At 44.6% G+C, this 5,823-nt stretch overlaps 1 non-coding gene across 1 annotated transcript; it reads left to right on the top strand.

The window, feature by feature from the left end:
* The first annotated feature begins 2,605 nt into the window (after nt 1–2,605).
* On the top strand, nt 2,606–2,677 carry TRNAR-ACG (transfer RNA arginine (anticodon ACG)). Its single transcript has one exon. It is a non-coding gene; the product is annotated as a tRNA-Arg (tRNA).
* Nucleotides 2,678–5,823: the final 3,146 nt, after the last annotated feature.

Raw genomic sequence — 5,823 nt, 5'->3', positions numbered from 1 at the left:
CAAATATGCCTGTGGTGGACACCCTTCGATGGTTGGGAAGTCAGGGCAGGAGCAAGGCTCAGAGGAGGAACCGCTAAGGCTTCCCACTGCTACCCCTGCCCAAGCCTCTCGGGTCAGAGAGACGGAAGCAATGAAAGCAACATCAGTGAACTGCCTGCCCCTAAGGAAAGGACCAGGCCTGAGAGCTGCTCATCTAGCCTCTGGTCTCTGTAGGATGTTGGAAAAGGGACTTTGCTCTGTGGGCCTTATTTCTTGATCTGTACGGTCTTAAGAAGAGCTAACTCTCTGGACCATGGGAGGATTATGATTTGTGTTGAGAGCTGTGGTAGATTTCATTTGAAGTTAATGAAGCTGAAGCTTCAGGACTCCTCACTTGCATGGGCCACCCACAGCTCTGAGCAGCCCCCAGGGGTGTGGGAGGAAGCAGCCCCACAGAGCACTGGCATGTGGGGGGTTGCTGCAGCGGGGGGCTCCCCTCTGGGCCCGGGCAACCATCCGGGGGTGACCAGCACCGTCTCCATGCCTAGTCACCTGTCCCTTAGGAACTAAGAGAGTGAGCTATTCATGAGAAAAGGAAGGCAGACCAATTTCCCCAGATGTTAGAGACTAGTATTCTTTCAATCCCTTACACAGTGTTTGGGCTTCCCTTGTGGCTCAGCTGGTAAAGAATCTGCCTGCAATGTGGGAGACCTGGGTTTGATCCCTGGGTTGGGAAGATCCCCTGGAGAAGGGAAAGGCTACCTACTCCATGATCTGGCCTGGAGAATTCCATGGACTATACAGTCCCTGGGGTTGCAAAGAGTCGGACACAGCTGAGTGACTTTCACTTTCACTTTGCTTTTACTTACACAGTATTTGAGTCAGTGCAGGGTAAAGAGTAGACGCTAAGTTTAACGTCCAGCTCTTAGATTCTCTCAGGAGTGGAATTCTGGCCTGCCAGGATGTTCATTTTCCAACTAAAATGAGCTGTTATTATGGATCTTCAAAGGGTTTTCTTGTAATCGGGATATGATGGGTAAAAAAAAGAGTTGGATTGTGGGCTTAGGGTTAAAAATAAAACATGATCCTGATTATCCTAAACATCTCTCTCCCCATTTTAGTTCTAGATCCCACAGACTAGTTTCCAGCTAACAAGAAAGTGAGAACAGGGTTGAGTGGGCAGAATTAAGAGAGAAAATGAGCAAAGGCAGGAATATTTAAGGCAAAGCTCAGTCAGTGCTCATGGCTTCCAGAGAGCAGCCTAATGCTCTTCTCCATTGAATGAACTGTTCACAGTTTTGCTTCCAATTACTGGAAAAATTATGGGAGAAGGTCTAGTGCCATTTATTAGAACTTGAATAGATTGCCTCCATTAATATCTGGAGGGCTTTTGGCCCAACTTCACTGAGTGCCTTCTGGGAATTATGAAATGTGCCCACACTTCTACTCTCATGATCCCAAAAGTGATCAGAATATTCGAAAAAGCATAAACTATCTTGTTAGGTAAGGAGACAACAGGAAGGAGAATTAAACTCGAGAGGCAACAGTCAATTTCCAACTATTTTCTTCTAAAAGGAAATCGGTCCTGAATGCTCATTGGAAGGACTGATGTTGAAGCTGAAGCTCCAATCCTTTGGCCACGTAATGCAAAGAACTGACTCATTTGAAAAGACCCTGATGCTGGGAAAGATTGAAGGCAGGAGGAGAGGGGGACGACAGAGGATGAGATGGCTAGATGGCATCATCGACTCAATGAACATGAGTTTGGGTAAACTCCGGGAGGTGGTAATGGACAGGGAGGCCTGGCATGCTTCAGTCCATGGGGTCGCAAAGAGTTGGACACGACTGAGCGACTGAACTGAACTGAACTGAAAGAGTCTAGCACTGTAGTGTGTATTGTGAAGCTCTGTACTTGTGAAAAATTGGGGGGGAAAGGCATAATAGGTTGGAGTCAAAATACCTGCCTCCCCCAAAGAGAAATCTCACTGGCTTTAATTCAACAAGTGTTTGCTTCTTGCTCTTGGAAAGCTCAGGTGGTCCTGTTTCATATTGCAGCTCCCCTAAGGGGACGAGCAGGGAACCTGTGACTTGCTCTTGCTCCCTCCTGCTGCAGCAGGGGCCCCAACAAAGTCTTGCCTGAATTTCTTGTCTGACCTCTTACTATTAATAATTTATATTGATTAAGGAAGCCAAGAACCCTGGTCTACACACTATTATCTGACTTTCTGATGATGGCTATTCTGATGGGTATGAAGTGGGATATCTTTGTGGAAAACCAAAGATGTGGAAATCAAAAGGTTTGCGCTTCCCTGATGGCCTAGGGTGCTGAGCCTCTTTTCAGGTGCTTATTGTCCACTTGTGCCTAGTTTTTGGAGAAACGCCCATTCAGAGCCTCTGCTCATGTTTTCACTGGGTTATTTGTCTTCTCGTTCAGTTGTAAAAATCCTTTACATATTCTAGATCTTGAGTCTCTTAACAAATATTCAATTTGCAATAAAGTCCAGAAGCTTTAAATTTTAATAAGGGACAATTTATGTATTTTTTTTCTTTTGTTGATTGTGTTTTGGGTGCCATATCTAAGAATCCAATGCAAAATCCAAGATTAGGAAGATCTACCCCTATGACTTCCCTAGTGGCTCAGATGGTAAAGCGTCTGCCTACGATGCAGGAGCCCCGGGTTTGATCCCTGGGTTGGGAAGATCCTCTGGAGAAGGAAATGGCAACCCACTCCAGTACTCCTGCCTGGAAAATTCCACGGATGGGGAGCATGGTAGTCTACAGTCCATGAGGTCGAAAAGAGTCAGACATGACTGAGTGACTTCATTTTCTCTTTCACTTTTCTTCTGGAAGTTGTATAGCTGTGGCTTTACCTTTAAGTCTCTATTTTGAGTTAGTTTTTGTATATGGTGGGAAGAAGAGATTCAAATTCGTTGTCTTTCCTATGCCTATCCAGCTGATCTATAAGTTTATCCTAAGCCAGTACCACAAACTATCTAACTACTGTTGCTTTATAGTAAGTTTTGAAATTGGGAAGTGAGTCCCCCAACTTTGTTCTTCTTTCTAAAGATTATTTTGACTATTCAGGACTCACGTGAACTTTAGGATCAGCTTGCAAATTTCTACAAAGAAGCCAATTGGGGTTCTGACAGGGATTGCACTGAGTCATAGATAAATTTGGTAAGTATTGCCTTCTTAACGATATTAAGTTTTCTAAGGGACTTCCCTGGTTGTCCAGTAGTTAAGACTCTGCATTCCAATGCAGGGGACACAGGTTCGATCCCTGGTCGGGGAACTAAGACCCACGTGCTCATGTGCCAAAGGGAAACTAACTCCTGCACATCTCAGTTACTGAGCCCGAGTTCTCACATATCGAAGGGCAACTAAAACCTACACACCTCAGTTATTGAGCCCACGTGCCCTGGAATCATGCTCCACAAGAGACCCCCATGTGCTGCGACCAGAGAGAGCCTGGGCACTGAGACTAATATGCTTTGAATATGTTTTGAAATGCCCTTGTTAAATTTATTGCTAAGTATTCCAGTCTATTTGATGCTACTGTAAATGGCATTGTTTTTAAATTTCCTTTTCAGATTGTTCATTGCAAGTATATGCAAATACTCTTGAGTTTTGCGTCATCTGGTCGATCCTGTATTCTGCAACATTCCTAAACTCTTTTATTAGTTCTGACCGTGTTTTAGTGGATTCTGCAAGATTTTCTATGTGCAAGATGTCATCTGCAAATAGTTTTATTTATTAATTTCCAATATGTCTTTTATTTCATGTTCTCATTCCTGTTATTCTTGACTTTTCTTGCCTCTATTATTTTTCACTGGGCGGATCATTACCAAACATACTGTTTGCTTATAACTGCCCTTTCTGGTACATAAGCTCTTAAAAAGCAGGTGCTTCCTCTTTTCTGTTCACTGCCTTCCCAGATCTTCTAGAACAGAGCCTGGCACATAGTAGGTGCTCAATAAATGTTTATCTACTCTGTCAGCTTTCAAGGTGAGTCCTCCAAAGGAAACTGACCTCCTGACCTCAGCCTGCTCTCAAGACCCAGCACTCCCTGGAGTTAACCACAGCTGAGTGGGAGCAGGTCAGGGCAGCTGGGGCCACTTCCAGGGTGGGCACCCCTTCCAGGGTCACTATAGGCAACACCGAACAGCAAAGTTCCTTTTCGTCTGTAACTATTCCCAGCATATCAGCTTGCATCTCAGGCTCCAGGATGGGGGTCTACGAGATGCTTGACTGCTTGCCTGACTGTAGGGACTGTGTCTCTGACAACCTAGGGCACAGGGACCTCTTGTGGCCACAGAGCAGTGCCAGGAGCTGAGGAGCCTTTTGAATGTTACCCCGTGGAGGTAAGAGTCTCCAGGATAAAGACTCATTCAAGAGTTGCTACAGCCTCTGCACTGGACAAACTCCACGTGAACCTGAACGCATGCCTCCCTATCACATTTCCTGCCAATAACTTCTTGCCGGCCAGTGTTTCTGTAGCTTCTCTGGAACCATCTTTTATTAGGATTTACAAAATGTGATTAATCAGAGCCATGGAGAGGTGAGAAGAGCCGGTCTCTGTTAAAAAGAGGAAGCGCTAGTCTGGAGCCAAGAGTGAGTGCTTTGGGCTCCAGGAGGCCAAGTGAGACCTCATATCCAGGCAGGCAGCCAGCGGTGACCCAGGAAGATGGACTGGGGGTGAAGCTGTATCCCTCCCCCCACCCAGGTCAGGGCAACAGAGGGAGAAGGGGGCCTTTGGACTCTGCTTCATTTATTAAAGGAAAATAAGTCATTTCAGGTAACATGACAAAGTGAAGTCAAGATTACAAGGCAAAAACAGAAGACATTTGCAGACATTTAGAGTGTATAAAGAACTATTCTCCAGGAGGTCTTCCCAGGTGGTCTGGTGGCTAAGACTCTGTACTCCCAATGCAAGGACCTGGGGTCAATCCCTATTCAGGGAACTAGATTCCAACCACTACAACTAAGACCCAGTGCAGCCAAATATAAAACAAACAAACAAACAAATTATTTTCTCTAAAGGTTGTCCCTAGGCTCTGGCTTTATCTGACCTAGAATAAGTTCAGGAAAAGTAAGTGCAATTTTCCATGTCAAATGTAAGAAAAAAAACAAAGAAAGGGAAACCTTAAGGAAATGGAAGAAAACAAGAATTGATTGGATACAGATGATAAGGTCTTTCATAAGGTAGTTTTTACATGCTGATGGGTTTTGTCTATTTTAACCATACTTTGGCACAGGGACAGGGAAGCCTGGCGTACTGCAGTCGATGAGGTCACAAAGAGTCGGACACAACTGAGCGACTGAACTGAACTGAGAAACCTGTATGCAGGTCAAGAAGCAACAGTTAGAACTGGACATGGAACAACAGACTGGTTCCAAATCAGGAAAGGAGTATGTCAAGCCTGTTTATTGTCACCCTGCTTATTTAACTTATATGCAGAGTACATCATGAGAAAAGCTGGGCTGGAAGAAGCACAAGCTGGAATCAAGATTGCTGGGGGAAATATCAATAACCTCAGATATGCAGATGACACCACACTTATGGCAGAAAGCAAAGAAGAACTAAAGAACCTCTTGATGAAAGAGAAAGAGGAGAGTGAAAAAGTTGGCTTAAAGCTCCACATTCAGAAAACTAAGATGATGGTATCTGGTCCTATCACTTCATGGCAAATAGATGGGGAAACAATAACAGACTTTATTTTCTTGGGCTCCAAAACCAATGCAGATGGTAACTGCAGCCATGAAATTAAAAGACATTTGCTCCTTGGAAGAAAAACTATGACCAACCTAGACAGCATTTTAAAAAGCAGAGACATTATTTTGCCA

The sequence above is a fragment of the Muntiacus reevesi genome, chromosome 8 (genome assembly GCF_963930625.1).
Source record: "Muntiacus reevesi chromosome 8, mMunRee1.1, whole genome shotgun sequence".
NCBI lineage: Eukaryota > Metazoa > Chordata > Mammalia > Artiodactyla > Cervidae > Muntiacus > Muntiacus reevesi.
Note: the sequence above shows the minus strand (reverse complement) of the source record. Positions and strands in the feature narration are given on the sequence as shown.